This window comes from Clarias gariepinus, chromosome 18 (genome assembly GCF_024256425.1).
Source record: "Clarias gariepinus isolate MV-2021 ecotype Netherlands chromosome 18, CGAR_prim_01v2, whole genome shotgun sequence".
NCBI classification, from domain to species: Eukaryota; Metazoa; Chordata; class Actinopteri; order Siluriformes; family Clariidae; genus Clarias; species Clarias gariepinus.
In genome coordinates this window covers 29,279,584-29,295,082 of record NC_071117.1, presented here as the reverse complement: position 1 = coordinate 29,295,082, position 15,499 = coordinate 29,279,584, and the positions used below count along the sequence as shown (strand labels likewise).

General features: G+C 41.3%; 1 protein-coding gene across 1 annotated transcript in view; it reads right to left on the bottom strand.

The window, feature by feature from the left end:
- Positions 1-9,568, bottom strand: part of elfn1b (extracellular leucine-rich repeat and fibronectin type III domain containing 1b) — a 75,418-nt gene extending 65,850 nt beyond the window's left edge. Inside the window, exon 1 of the mRNA XM_053476947.1 lies at positions 9,453-9,568. The gene's annotated coding sequence lies outside the window, so the exon portion shown is untranslated. The remainder of the gene's footprint in view (positions 1-9,452) is intronic.
- Positions 9,569-15,499: the final 5,931 nt, after the last annotated feature.

Below are 15,499 nucleotides of genomic sequence, written 5' to 3'. Positions count from 1 at the left end.
AACATTTCAATAATGACTAGAACGATGTGTGTTGAGGGTTTTTGTGGAATATATTTTATATGTGAAATATTAGAGAAGTCTTTATCTGCTCGTTGTGTTGTCAGTTTGCCGACTCCGTGTGATCTCTCTGTATAACTCGCCTAATAACGAGGAGCGCCTCACTGCCGATGTCCGACCCTGCACTCATTTGGGTGTAAAACATACATTTACAATTCTAAGCTCAGATCTCAGCTGGTCCTCTCTGATGTAGGGCTCACATTCACCATCGTGTGTGCAGGGACTGTGTTAAATCTGGAGCATTACAAACTGAAAAATCTTTACCATTATCGTTCTGTACTCCTGTATATGATGAAATATTATCATATATATGAACATCAACATCAACACGAAACTTATCGCTAGCTGCAAACACAGGCCGGGAGAGAAACTGCCTCCTGATGAAGATGATGATGATGATGATGATGATGAAGAGCCGCTGTTGGGACTCAGACTCGATGAAAACAACGACATTGTACAACTTCCAGCTGTGAAGCTCACTAACACACTTCGTTTCACGACAGCTCGCTAACATTAAGTCTAAAAGAGGAAGCGCATGAACACACGCTTCAGCTCGCTGTCTAAACATAAACAGCTAATTAACATGGTTAGTGATGTCACTGATTAATAAGGAGGCACTATGTTAATCGTTTCAGTATCAGTATCAGTATTACTCAGTAAAAGGAAACCTGTGTTGTTAGCATGATTGTAGCATCGCTAGCATGAAGAAGCTGGATTCGAAATTTTCTGCTGAAAATCTCGACCTTAACAAGTAGAATAAAAACAAGACTAAATCATCACTGATGTGATCTTAGTGTTAAGTGTGTGTGTGTGCGTGTGTGTGTGTGTGTGTGTGTGAGAGAGAGAGAGAGAGAGAGAGAGTGAGGGGGGAAGACGTCGTGAGAATTTCTCGGAAGTGAGATCGATATGCGCGGGTGGACGTGGCGGTAAACCAAATTATTCTGTTTTTCAACTTTACATTTATTACTGTTTTGGATTTGAAATTATTTTCTGAGAAATACAGATGAAAAAGGAATAACTGAGCACTTCATTAGTATTGGATCTGAGAGAGTGTGTGTGTGTGTGTGTGTGTGTGTGTGTGTGTCAGAAGTGTCGGATTACAATCGTACAGAAACTTCTTCTTATTTATCAAATTTAACTTATGAAATCATTTGCCCTTGACTGACTGGGTTAGATTAGATTAGATTAGATTAGATTAGATTAGATTAGATTAGATTGGATTGGATTAGATTAGATTAGATTAGATTAGATTAGACGGGACTAGACTTGGACTCCAAGCACCGGAGACACACACACGGTCCTTTATAGTCGCAGCAGTCCTGAGCCACACGTCGATTTTATTGACACGACCTTTTAATCTAAATTAAGTTACAATAATAACGTCTTATCTTGGAATAATTAGTTATTGACATAATGTCATAAAAACAAGGTGTTTGGTCAGAGTGAAGATATATTGGGTCAGTATATAGTCGTCTCTGCTGAGATCAAACGATGGTTTTAGTAAAAAATTAAATGACTAAATATTTTAGTTAATATAATGAGGTTTTAGCTCAGATTGTGTCAGATTCATCTGGTATTGGACACACACACACACACACACTGGCGTACGAGCTGCAGCTACCTCCTGAGAGATCAGATACCAGAGTGTGTGGTGTAAATATATTTCCATCTTGACATTTGATAAAAATAAGACAAAACTGATGTCAGGTTGGTAAAGCAGATCTCTGATTTCTGAGCGGTGATAATGTGAGCGGCGTGACGGGGAGCGTGACGGGACCGCGCCGCCTCTGTAGGAGAACCTCGGTGGATTCCGGAGAAAGGGAAGGGAAAGAGCGGCGCTTTGATTCTCCTTATCAGCAGACTCGGGGTTGCGGGCCTGCAGCGGCGCCGAGCAATAACTCTGTGATTACAAGTTGCGTCTGTCATGGCAATCTTAACGTGACACTAACAAGCAGAAGCGCGAGCTGGGGAATAAGCCCTCTTATGAGCTCTGAGCCTCAGCGCTCAGCCTTCATGCTCAGGATCGGTAATGAGCTGAGAAACCGCCCACGTCCTGCGTCCTACATCCTACACCTCATATCCCACCTCCGTCCCGCTTCCCGCGCGGCCCACACCTCCCACGCCGCCGCACTGATCAAAGCCGACGCCCACGTTAACTCCAGCCCAGACAAGATGAAACGCCTTTACGCTTTGAGACGTGGATGATCTGGTCTAGTGGACGGCGCGCGGAGCGACAGTGATAGTGATCCAGGCCGCGGGATCCTCAAGCTCCAGAAATGTACTAATTAGTTTAGATGATAATTAATGAAATTAGTGATGGATGATAAGAGGTCTCCTGTGCTGTTCAGACGGGATTACTTTCCTCTACCTGCGTGTGTGTGTGTGTGTGTGTGTGTGTGTTCAAAATGTTCCTGCAATCTTTGTGTAAATCATATCTACCACACACACCATCACACACACCTTATTTCACAACTAATTCCCCAATTCCCTTTATTAAAAGGTCTGTAGGAGGCGTGGCTTGTGATAATTGGCAGGTCACATGACTGTAACAGGTCTGTAGTGTGTGCCTGGACTCGGACCTCTGTAACCTCCCGAAAACTCCAGAGGTCAGAGGTGCTCTGCCACGCCCTTTAACACCTCGTGCACATTTCATTGTTTTACACGTTTAACTTCTATCGAAAAAGAAAATTCATATTTTTTTAATAAATAACACTTTATCCACATGTCAAATCAGATGGGATGAATTTACCTCGAGTTATTTTTAATAAAAACATAATATAAAAAATCTGAAAATGTATTTTATGCAGAAAGTTTGGGAGAAAAATAACAAACTGTTCACTCAGAATGCCTTTGACCTGGAGTATAAATGACGAAAAGTGAGGCTTTTAACAGGTTACGTTGTTGTTGTTGTTGTTGTTGATTTAATTACATTGTTTATGTTAAAATTATTTATTCCCTGACAAAGATTGTCTACAACAAAACAACTGAAAACTGCCACATAACCTTATATAAGCTAAAAGCCGACACATCGTGACAAGCCAATCACTTTACTCCTTTCTGTCACATGATCAGTAAAGCAAAGATACTTCCTGTACAACACGGCGGGTTAAACGAGTTCAAAGGCATTTGGGAAAATTGTTGAAGGTAAAAAAGGACGTTTACACTCTGTTAATGTCATCGCAGTCGCCCCAGCAGTAATAAATGACAGGCGCGCGTCACTTAGCGTCCGCGAGCCACTCCGGGAAGCAGGACATCGTGTGCTTTGGATGTTGTGTGAACACCGTGTTATAAACGTAATAAACCTACGTGTCATCCTGTAAGCACTGTGGTGAAGCAGAAATAACTTTATAAATCAAACAAAAACTCAAACAAAACCTGCACAAAATATTCTCCATCAGTCTGCAGAACTTCTTGCTTAATTTACTTAAAAAAAAAGATTCTCTCAAAATTGCAGAAGTGGAGTTATATATAACCCTATAACCACAAAATAACCTCATAACCACATAATAACCCCATAACCACATAATAACCCTATAACCACATAATAACCCCATAACCACAATAACCTCATAACCACATAATAACCCCATAACCACATAATAACCCCATAACCACATAATAACCCCATAACCACATAATAACCCCATAACCACATAATAACCCCATAACCACATAATAACCCCATAACCACATAATAACCTCATAACCACATAATAACCCCATAACCACATAATAACCCCATAACCACATAATAACCACATAATAACCTCATAACCACATAATAACCTCATAACCACAATAACCCCATAACCGCATAATAACCCCATAACCGCACAATAACCCCATAACCACATAATAACCCCATAACCGCATAATAACCCCATAACCACATAATAACCTCATAACCACATAATAACCCCATAACCACATAATAACCACATAATAACCTCATAACCACATAATAACCTCATAACCACAATAACCCCATAACCACATAATAACCACATAATAACCTCATAACCACATAATAACCTCATAACCACAATAACCCCATAACCACATAATAACCCCATAACCACAATAACCTCATAACCACATAATAACCCCATAACCACATAATAACCCCATAACCACATAATAACCACATAATAACCTCATAACCACATAATAACCCCATAACCACATAATAACCCCATAACCACATAATAACCACATAATAACCCCATAACCACATAATAACCCCATAACCACATAATAACCACATAATAACCTCATAACCACAATAACCCCATAACCACATAATAACCCCATAACCACATAATAACCCCATAACCACATAATAACCCCATAACCGCATAATAACCTCATAACCACATAATAACCCCATAACCGCATAATAACTTTAGAACCGCATAATAACCCCATAACCACATAATAACCTCATAACCACATAATAACCCCATAACCGCACAATAACCCCATAACCACATAATAACCCCATAACCGCATAATAACCCCATAACCACATAATAACCTCATAACCACATAATAACCCCATAACCACATAATAACCACATAATAACCTCATAACCACATAATAACCTCATAACCACAATAACCCCATAACCACATAATAACCCCATAACCACAATAACCTCATAACCACATAATAACCCCATAACCACATAATAACCCCATAACCACATAATAACCACATAATAACCTCATAACCACATAATAACCCCATAACCACATAATAACCACATAATAACCTCATAACCACATAATAACCTCATAACCACAATAACCCCATAACCACATAATAACCCCATAACCGCATAATAACCCCATAACCACATAATAACCTCATAACCACATAATAACCCCATAACCACATAATAACCACATAATAACCTCATAACCACATAATAACCCCATAACCACAATAACCTCATAACCACATAATAACCCCATAACCACATAATAACCCCATAACCACATAATAACCACATAATAACCTCATAACCACATAATAACCCCATAACCACATAATAACCACATAATAACCTCATAACCACATAATAACCTCATAACCACAATAACCCCATAACCACATAATAACCCCATAACCGCATAATAACCCCATAACCACATAATAACCTCATAACCACATAATAACCCCATAACCACATAATAACCACATAATAACCCCATAACCACATAATAACCACATAATAACCCCATAACCACATAATAACCACATAATAACCTCATAACCACATAATAACCTCATAACCACAATAACCCCATAACCACATAATAACCCCATAACCACATAATAACCACATAATAACCCCATAACCACATAATAACCACATAATAACCCCATAACCACATAATAACCACATAATAACCTCATAACCACATAATAACCTCAAAACCACATAATAACCCCATAACCACATAATAACCTCATAACCACATAATAACCTCAAAACCACATAATAACCCCATAACCACATCATAACCCCATAACCAGTGTGCTGTCTTTTACCCTTCAGTCCTGAATAAGGAGGTAAAGACGCCCTTAACTACAGCAGAGAGTCGTTTCAGACACGACCCTGACCTTTGACCCGTTCTTCATTCCACTCTTCACATGTACACAGAACACACGTTTATCTTCTCTTTATCTAATGCAGCCTTCAAAAGCACAAAAATCACAGTGTAAGACGTTAAGCTTTGACGCAGTCCCAGGTTTAGACACATTCACTGTCTCTATGATCATTTAGTCATCGATCCATTTTCCTCATAAACACTCACGTTTACGTCAGCTTTCAAAGAAAAACTAAAGAATGTGTCTTAAATGGTAAATAATTTGTAATATTCTCAGAGTACATTAACAAGGATGCACAACATAGACAAGAGATAATGATGATGATGATGATGATGATGATGATTAGATATAATGTGACATGAGGGCCTTTTTTTTAAAAAAAATCTAATTAAACAGCAGCTTCTCTATCAGTGTGTGTGTGTGTGTGTGTGTGTGTGTGTGTGTGTGTGAAAGAGTTAAATCCCGTCACAATCCAGCCTGTGGGGATTTTATAATGTTCATAAATGTCACATGCACGCTCCATAAACAATTACACACGAACACACAGTACACTGTACACACACGTACACAAACACAAAGCCTTCAGCAGCAGCGGCGGCGCGAGCGGCAGATAATCCTCCAAAAAATTATAATTCTGAAGTGATAAAGCGCTCGTCTTCATTTAGGATTTGTGTCACAATGTGGTTTTAAAGATCTAACTTTATGTAATATCATGAGAACCGTAGGCTGTAGCGCTCGTCGGGTCGCACGCTGAGAACGACTCGGATTCAGGAGAAAAAAGGAAGAAAAAAGGAAGAAAAAAGTTCGATGAGGTTTAGAAGCTGTTTTCACGTCTTTACTGCCAGGATGAATTATCTCTCTATACTACAGTGTGGGAAGCAATTGTTTCTGAATCCCTGAAGGACTGGGCAAGGATGTATGTGTGTGTGTGTGTGTGTGTGTGTATGAGAGAGAGAGAGAGAGAGAGAGAGAGAGCACACCGAATCCCTTTTCTGCAACCCAGCATTTGAGTAAAAATGCATATCGCACTGAATAAAGAGCGCACGTCCTGCAATTTATCATGAAATATAACCAGGAACTCAGTGAACAATGCAGGATCTCACTACAGTTCATGTGAAATAACGGATCCTCATCTCTCCTCTCCTGCTAAGGAACAACACGCTGTGGCCCTACGAGCCTGTAAATCTCATCGGTGTGTAAAAAGAACTGAGAACAAATCATTTTTATTTTTACTCCATCGGCTTGGGAATATTTCGGAATGCTTATGAATGTCCATGATGAGTTAGTTCATGTCCCGGAATGCTCCCTTTATAAACCCTGTGCATGAGGTGCAGCGTCAGTGCTTTAAATGGCCTGAGTGAGCCACTGGAAGGTCCTTTTGTGTCGTCTCTATGATGGAGAGGACATTACTCCAGTCTCAGTGGAGGACAGGGACCAGCTCTCCTGTCTAAACCAGCTCATCATCCTGGGACTGGAGTTTAAAGGTCATGTGAGTGTGTGGAAACTTCCTGGTGGTCAGAGTCGGGTTACGCAGCCGAGATCTACATTCAGATGTATTTTTCATCTCGAGGAGACGTGTTCGAGACCTCACTAGCGTCAGGACCACATGGCCTTGAGGGTTTGTACACACGTTCAGTGATTCATTTCTCTACGTTTTACAAACTCTGTTGATGGAGCTTTGGAAAATCATTCCTTTCATGGTGAAGATATTCAGTACGTCAGATCTCAGTGTTCGAGTTTAAACAGGAGAACATTTCTGATTACTCTGATGTCCGAGTGTGATTAGTTTCTGACTGAGCGACATGGGCTGGGCCTGGTCCCGACTGCAGCCTGTAGCGCCGCTTTTACACGTACTGTGTCTACCTGAAACCAGCGTTTGTTCCTCTTTTTCTTTCTTCTTTGCCTTTTTGTTGTTAATGAAATTTAACAATGAAAACTAAAAAGACTAATACGATGATAAAAGAATGAGACGCGAAATAAATCAAATCTTTTGTTAATATATCACCGCATGATCAGTCCTGCTTTTAATGATCTCATTAATCAGAGGTTTAATTGAATCGTAATGTGTGTGTGTGTGTGAGATGGAGGAGATTTTTATTACGCTTTCAGTTCAGTTGTCTAATAAACTAAATCTCGTGTTGGTGTTAATAATGAACACGTGGGTTCTGCTACAAGATGTTTTATCAGTTTAATAACTAAACTTCACTCAGCCTTCAGTAGATTGGCGTGACCTCTGACCCGATCTTTAACAATGGGGCGGCCAGGCGACGCCCCAACAAACAACAGGATGTAGATGTTGTTGGCGCCCCCTATCTGTGGCCTCATTAACAAATATAAAAAAAGTGTTGAGTCATCACATCTTATTTACGGAGCTAAAATTATTAATTCAGTATCATCATCTAACTGTAGCATTAATAAAGATAACAGTTGGCGGTTGATTGTTCGTGTTTGTCGTAGTCAGAGTGATGAGTTTTTGTGTTAGCTAGCTGAAGTAAACTCTTGGACAACAATATATGAATATATATATAAACATAAAACATTTATTTACTTTTTAAACAAAGATTGTACACAATTAGTCAACGGGTTTAACAGTGTTTAACAAATCATGTTGTGCAGCTTGGCAAAAATGTTGTTAAAGGTGTTTTTATTATCTTTTTTAAAGCTAGCCTCAGTGCTCATTGGTTAAACACTCCGTAGCTCCACCCACGCTCCTTAGCTCCACCCACGCTCCTTGGCTCCACCCACACTCCTTAGCTCCACCCACACCCCTTAGCTCCACCCACACCCATTAGCTCCACCCACACTCCTTAGCTCCACCCACGCTCCGCTCATGCTGTTTCTTAATTTAATCATCACATTCTATTCCAAGAAGTTAAATATATTAAACAAATTGAGACTGCCAGCTCCACACACACACACACACACACACACACACACTGTTTAGACTGTATTTTATAGATATCAGTGTCGAGTCACTGCAAATGGTGGATGTTCTTATTTATCAAGGATTTATAGCTTTAGTAGCTTCAAACACACACACACACACACACACACACACACACATAGGTTGATTATAGACCGACTGCACGGTTTAGATCTGCTGGAGCTGAGCTAGCGAGAAGCAGTCAGGCGCACCCTCATTTGCATGACCCCAGGGACTCATGGGAACTGTCAATAAGTTGGATGTCCTTCTCTCTTTTCCTTCTGCTGTGTAATCACCTCAGCACACACACACACACACACACACACACACACACACTGATTTCCTCCTCTCATACATGTTTGGCTAAATCTCTTTTTAACCGTTAAACACTTCCAGCCGTGACATTAATATGATGATGATGATGAAGATGATGATGATGATGATGATGATTATATTAGGAGTGATTGATGTCTAAGCTCTTTGAGGAGCAGCTGCTCTGCACTGTCCGAGGTCCTGAACCTCAGCGCTCCAACTTTCCCCCCAGTCCACCCCAGTGTGAGGATGAGGAGGAGAAGCTGGAGGACGTGGAGTGAATCACAAGCAGGAGGAGCCTGAGGTTCGCTGTGGAGACTCCTGGGCCACAGAGCCTCCTTCTGCAGGACATGTGTGTGTGTGTGTGTGTGTGTGTGTATGATGGGGGTCGCAGGGGCTCAGGAGAGACCAGACCCTCGGAATAACTTTGAATGTTAATGTTCTGTGGGTCAGGTTCAACAGGAAGCTCAGATCTTCTCACCGATGTAATGCCCCCCCCCCCCCACCCTCTCATCATCATCATCATCATCATCACTGCACGCTTACCTTCAGGTCTGTGCTCCTCTAAGTTCTCTTCATGCTCCCGCGCTCACCGCTGCGTAGCGTCTCTCCGTCTCAGAGTGTGAGTGTGTGTGTGTGTGAGTGTGTGTGTGTGTGAGTGTGTGTGTGTGAGTGTGTGTGTCAGAAGACCCTCCGTACAGATTCTTCCGCACTTGAGAAGTCCAGCACTGCGATCCCGTGGGGTCTCTCTCTCTCTCTCTCTCTCTCTCTCTTTATCAGTCTACAGACTCGCCACTGCGGCAGCCGCGAATCTCACGCGCACCCACGCGCCCGCACCGCACCGCACCGCGCCGCGCGCCGCTTCCCCGCACACTGACACGCGCGCGCGACTCCTCGCACGGATCTGGGATTCTTCTGCCTCCTCCCGCCCGGCGTTAATACTGCTCTCACACACACACACACACACAGAGGGAGAGGGAGTGTGTGTGTGTGTGTGTGTGTTCTTCAGTGTGAGACCTACAGCACACACACACACACACACACACTCTGTGATGTCTGTTCAGCAGGAATGTACTCTGCATTTTAACGACATTTAAAAGTACTAAAGGTACTAAATCAAACATAAACCCACAACAGTAACACACAGTCCAGTTTGGTCTAACTCCTACTGTCACCTGAAATCATCAGTCTGTGGGGCACCTGGGAAGGTGTGTGTGTGTGTGTGTGGTGTGTGTGTAAACCTGTACAGTGGTACCAAACGTGTACCGTGATCCTGACAACAAGGCTGGGTACCGTCATCATAAGGACCCTCTACAGTACAGACCCGGGTGATATTTTCTACCCACTTTATTGTCTTCATATCCATTCATCCATCCAGGAACCTTTGTAGTCCATCTAGGGACCGTGGAGGCCAGTGGTGACCGCTGTATTTATTCCCATTCTGTACGACAGACAATTGGGAAACACCGATTAGCCTCATCCTCATGTGTCTGGGCCGTGGGAGGAAACCAGAGAACACTGTCCATATATACAGTATATAGACTACAGTGGAACCTCGGGTTACGAGCATAATTTGTTTAGGAAGTGGGCTTGTATTCCAAAACACTCGTAAACCAAATTAAATGTACCCATAAGAAATAATGGAAACTCAAATTATTCGTTCCACAGCCCAAAAATAAATACATAAAAATAATCAACACAAAATATAAAGCAAAAATAAAACTAATTAACCTGCACTTTAAATAAAAAAATATTTTTAAAAATAAATCCCGACAGATGACAGTGTTTCTGTTTATACACACAGGCGCTGTGTGTGTGTGTGCGTGTGTGTGTGTGTGTGTGTATGTGTGTGTGTGAAGCCCCTCCAGTCCCGTAAGAGAGTGTGTAAACCAACACGGTGTCAAATTACGCACACACACAGACATGAGGGAAAAAATTGATCTTTAACCTCTAATGAGACTTTCTTTTGCTTTATACATGCGCACAAGTGTGTTTGGTAAACAGTACATGCGTACACGGTTGTTGATTATACCAGTAAGAGAAAGACACACACTAAGACCCAGCAGGGGAGATGATTACCCAAAATTCCGCAAAGCAAGAGAGAGAAAAAACGTTGGCTCAGTTGTGATCACGTGACACTCTGCGTCAAAACAAGAAGTGCATGCGTGATACATGATACTCGGTACTCGTAAACCAAGACTTGCTCGTTTTTCAAGTCAAAATGTATTAAAAATCTTTGCTCGTATTGCAGAACACTTGCAAACCTAAAAAAAGTCTATACTGTATATAGCTATTTATTGGCTTTAAGCCAATACTTTTAGCAACCATCTTCATATGAGCACTGTTAGGTCTAATTCTTTTGCCAATCGTCTTTCTGGTTGAAAACATTCATAAACATTTATAAATTTAAAGTTATCAGCTATGAATAAAGAGAAACAAAAATTCAATGTACACAACAGTAAAGTCCAAGTCTCAGGAGGACACAGTACCTGGAAAACCAAGCTGTGTGTGGATTGGATGGTCTGCCGTGGCGACGCCTCAATGGGAGGAGCTGAAGAAACAACAACAAATGTACTGTAGCATTTTTAGTACCTTTAATCCACATGATATCTGTCACCTGTGCACAAGTTGAATGTACATAATAAGTGGGTTTTTAAGACTGACTAATGATTGTTGCTGCCTCGTCAATAATAAGTACCGTTTTGCTGTTCAGGGTGCATTGTGGTACCATGTACAGTACCTTAAGTGTATATTAGTCTAGAGCTGAAGGGAACATCAGCAGGCATTAAGGTATAATAAAATTATTTTAAATTATTTTTTGACGAAAGGTGTCCAGTGGTTGTGTATAGTTCTAAACGGATGTGATGAGCATTTTAACATCCAATCCTAAACACTCTTAGAAATATGTTTATTTTTCACTGGAGTGGCACCACCAAGGGTGCATCTCTAGTACCAGTGGTACCATCAAGGGTGCATCTCTAGTACCAGTGGTACCATCACACAGATGTTGATCACGCCGCGATTTTGTGTGTATGTATTATTATTATTATAATTATAATTAATATTATTATTATTATTACCCGGGTAGAGGGAGGAGTTACCTGAGAACAGAAAGTTTTACTAAAGTTCCACAACATGTTATTATAAACAGATAAATAATATACAGAGCTGTAAGGTTGTTGCTACATAACATCAACAGGAAAAATACCTACAGACTGTAAACCTGTGATTTGTTCTCAACAAATAAATGCGAGAGAAATGCAGGACAAACAAAAGAACCAAAACTGAATGTACAGAGAAAGTAATGGCAGTCTGACTCTGTGTGTGTGTGTGTGTGTGTGTGTGTGTGTACACTCTTACTGCTCTGGCTTTCATTCTGTTTTTAGGAAATGACACAGAAACAGTGCTTTAGCTTTTACAGAACCATGTTTATTAAATCAACTGAATGTTTCAAAGTCAGACACACACACACACGCACACACACACACAAGAGACACACACACAGACACTGCTTCTTCTTCTAAAGCTTTTTACTCAGATTTATTTATTAGCTGTAGTTTTATTTATTTTATTATTGATAAGAAAGGTTATGATGATGATATATAATGAAGGTGATGATGACTATGATGATGAAGGTGATATAGGTGATGATTCTGATGATGATGGCAATGATGAAGAAGGTGATGATGATGATGATTATGTTTATGATGATGGCGATGAAGGTGATGATTCTGATGATGATGATGAAAATGATGATAAAGTTTATGATTATGATTATGCTTATGATGATGATGAGGATGATGAAGGTGACGATTCTGATATTAGTGGTGACTATGATGATGATAAAGGTGATGATGATGAAGGTGATGATGATGGTGATGGTAATGATGAGGGTGATCATGATGAAGGTGATGATGATGATGTTTATTATAATGAGGGTGATGATAGAGGTGATGATGAATGTGATGATTCTGATGATGGTGATGATGGCGATGATGATGAAGGTGATGATGATGATTATGTTTATGATAATGATGATGGTGATGGTAATGATGAGGGTGATCATGATGAAGGTGATCATGATGATGTTTATTATAATGAGGGTGATGATAGAGGTGATGATAAATGTGATGATTCTGATGATGGTGATGATGGCGATGATGATGAAGGTGATCATGATGATGTTTATTATAATGAGGGTGATGATAGAGGTGATGATAAATGTGATGATTCTGATGATGGTGATGATGGCGATGATGATGAAGGTGATGATTCTGATGAAGGTTATGATGATGTGTATGATGGTGATGATGATGAGAAGGAGGAGAAGGATGACTATAATGGTGATGATGGCGATGATGATGACGGTGATGATTCTGATGAAGGTTATGATTATGTTTATGATGGTGATGATGATGAGAAGGAGGAGAAGGATGACTATAATGGTGATGATGGCGATGATGATGACGGTGATGATAAATGTGATGATTCTGATGATGGTGATGATGGCGATGATGATGAAGGTGATGATTCTGATGAAGGTTATGATGATGTGTATGATGGTGATGATGATGAGAAGGAGGAGAAGGATGACTATAATGGTGATGATGGCGATGATGATGAAGGTGATGTCCTCTTTGCCGTAGCTCTTGATCGGTCTAGCTCCGCCTCCTGTTACAGAGTGAGCCCTTAACACGCTGCTCGGGAAGATCAGAGATCTAGAAGGAGGAAGATCTGGTCCCTCCCCGGGTAATGATGAAGATATAACGAGTGGAGTCTTCTTCACCTGTCACTCATTGGGGGAGGGTGAAACAACTGAAAAACCAGGTCCTGCCGATTTCAGCAGTGGGAGCGTGCGGTGAATCCCTGATGCGCTTTAGATTTACTTTGCGTCCTGAAGGTCAGCTGTGATTCAGGCAGCGTTTAGCTGATAGCAGAGATAGCACTCGTACCTGTCTCCAAGTCCTGCTTAAATTCAACAAACAGCCGCTATCACATAATGACTTTTGTCCCACGGGTCGTGTTTGCAGAAGATTTCCCCCCTCACAAGCTGATATTATACAGAGAGCCGAGGAAATGGGTGTGATGGATATTTTTGGAGTGAGTGCAGCTCCTTCATTGTTCCGAGGGTTCTGACTGAAACAGGGCTAAAGTGTCTTTTAAAATAAACACCTAAAGTAGGACAGATTTTTTCGCCTCAGGCATGGAGAGAAACTACAAACAGAGCAGATCAAAATCTCAAGATATAAAAGTTATGCTAATCTTGACCTCAATATTAACATTCATGGGGGTGAATTTACAACCAAAATATAAAGTTCAGTCTGACATTCTGCAGTTACAGCAAACCGTCAGACGGAGGCGCTGCACTTAATCACTCAAGGTTATTTAAAAATGGAATCTACATAGAAATGAGACACGCCCATGATTTAGACAAGCTCCGCCCCTTTGTGCAGCCTTATGTCTGATGTCTGATGTATGTTTTTTTTTTTTTTAATATTTGCTCAGTTGTTTGTTTCTGCAGGTTTCCAGAAGCAATAAAAGCTTTTTCGTGGGTAGGGACCAGCACGAGCGCACCGCTTATCCACTGCAGTGCTTTTAGATTCTCAGAAAAAAGACATCACGAGCACTGGCTAGTCCGCAAAAAAACAGATCTTGCCTGAGCTTTGGAGCTTGTTGTTCTTCCAGGTTTTAACACGACCCTAAAGACTTTTAGCTGAAGAAAAAAAACCACTGAATCTGTTTATTTCTTCTGAGAATAGCCCTCATGTGGACGCTCCAGACGCTGCTGTTAATCTCGTAACCATGATACCAACTTCAGTACCATGTGAGAGTGTGTGGTGGCCTGGAAGCACCTTCACATCCCACTACCACACCTACAACTCCAGATTATTAACACTGCGCTAAAAGGTGACATGTTATTCTCCTTTTTATAAGGTTACATACTGTAAGTGTCAGATGAACACAGAACATGTTATCGTCCAGATATGATTACCTTTGATTATGTTTCAGTTCCACTGTTCATTGTTAAACACATGTGGAAGGAGTCTCCAGTGTCAGTGCCTTTCCTAAGGACAGCTAACACCCACAGCAGCGCTCAGCTCAGCGTGTCGTCGTGTGAGAGAGACTCTGAGACTGATGTGCATGATGGCATCACAACAGCGTCTTCCAGGAAGTCTGACACCTCCAGGATCTGTGTGCGGTTTGAGCGTCTGCTGACTCGGCTCGTCTGGCATGTAAAGAAGGTGAAGCCGGTTCCCTGGAGGACGCTGCTTTAGAATCAGCACTTACCGAAACCTGGTCTACACCGGCTCCATGCCGCGAGTGCGAAAAACACCAGACATCATCTTTTCTCCGAAATCTGACATCACAATTCATTAACGTCCTCCAACAGGGCGTCAGGATCCGGCGCAGGAGTGTGTGTCTGTCTTTCTGCTATATATAATGCAGCAGATTGAGACGGCCTGCTGAGAGAGCAAGGTCAAGAGTTTCCGTCTGTTTTCTGATTCTTCTGCATTTTGTGTCGTGTTTAAGTGCAGAAGTGAGACCGCGATGAAGCTGCTGAGGATTTAATATTCGAGGCGTCTCCTTTCTCT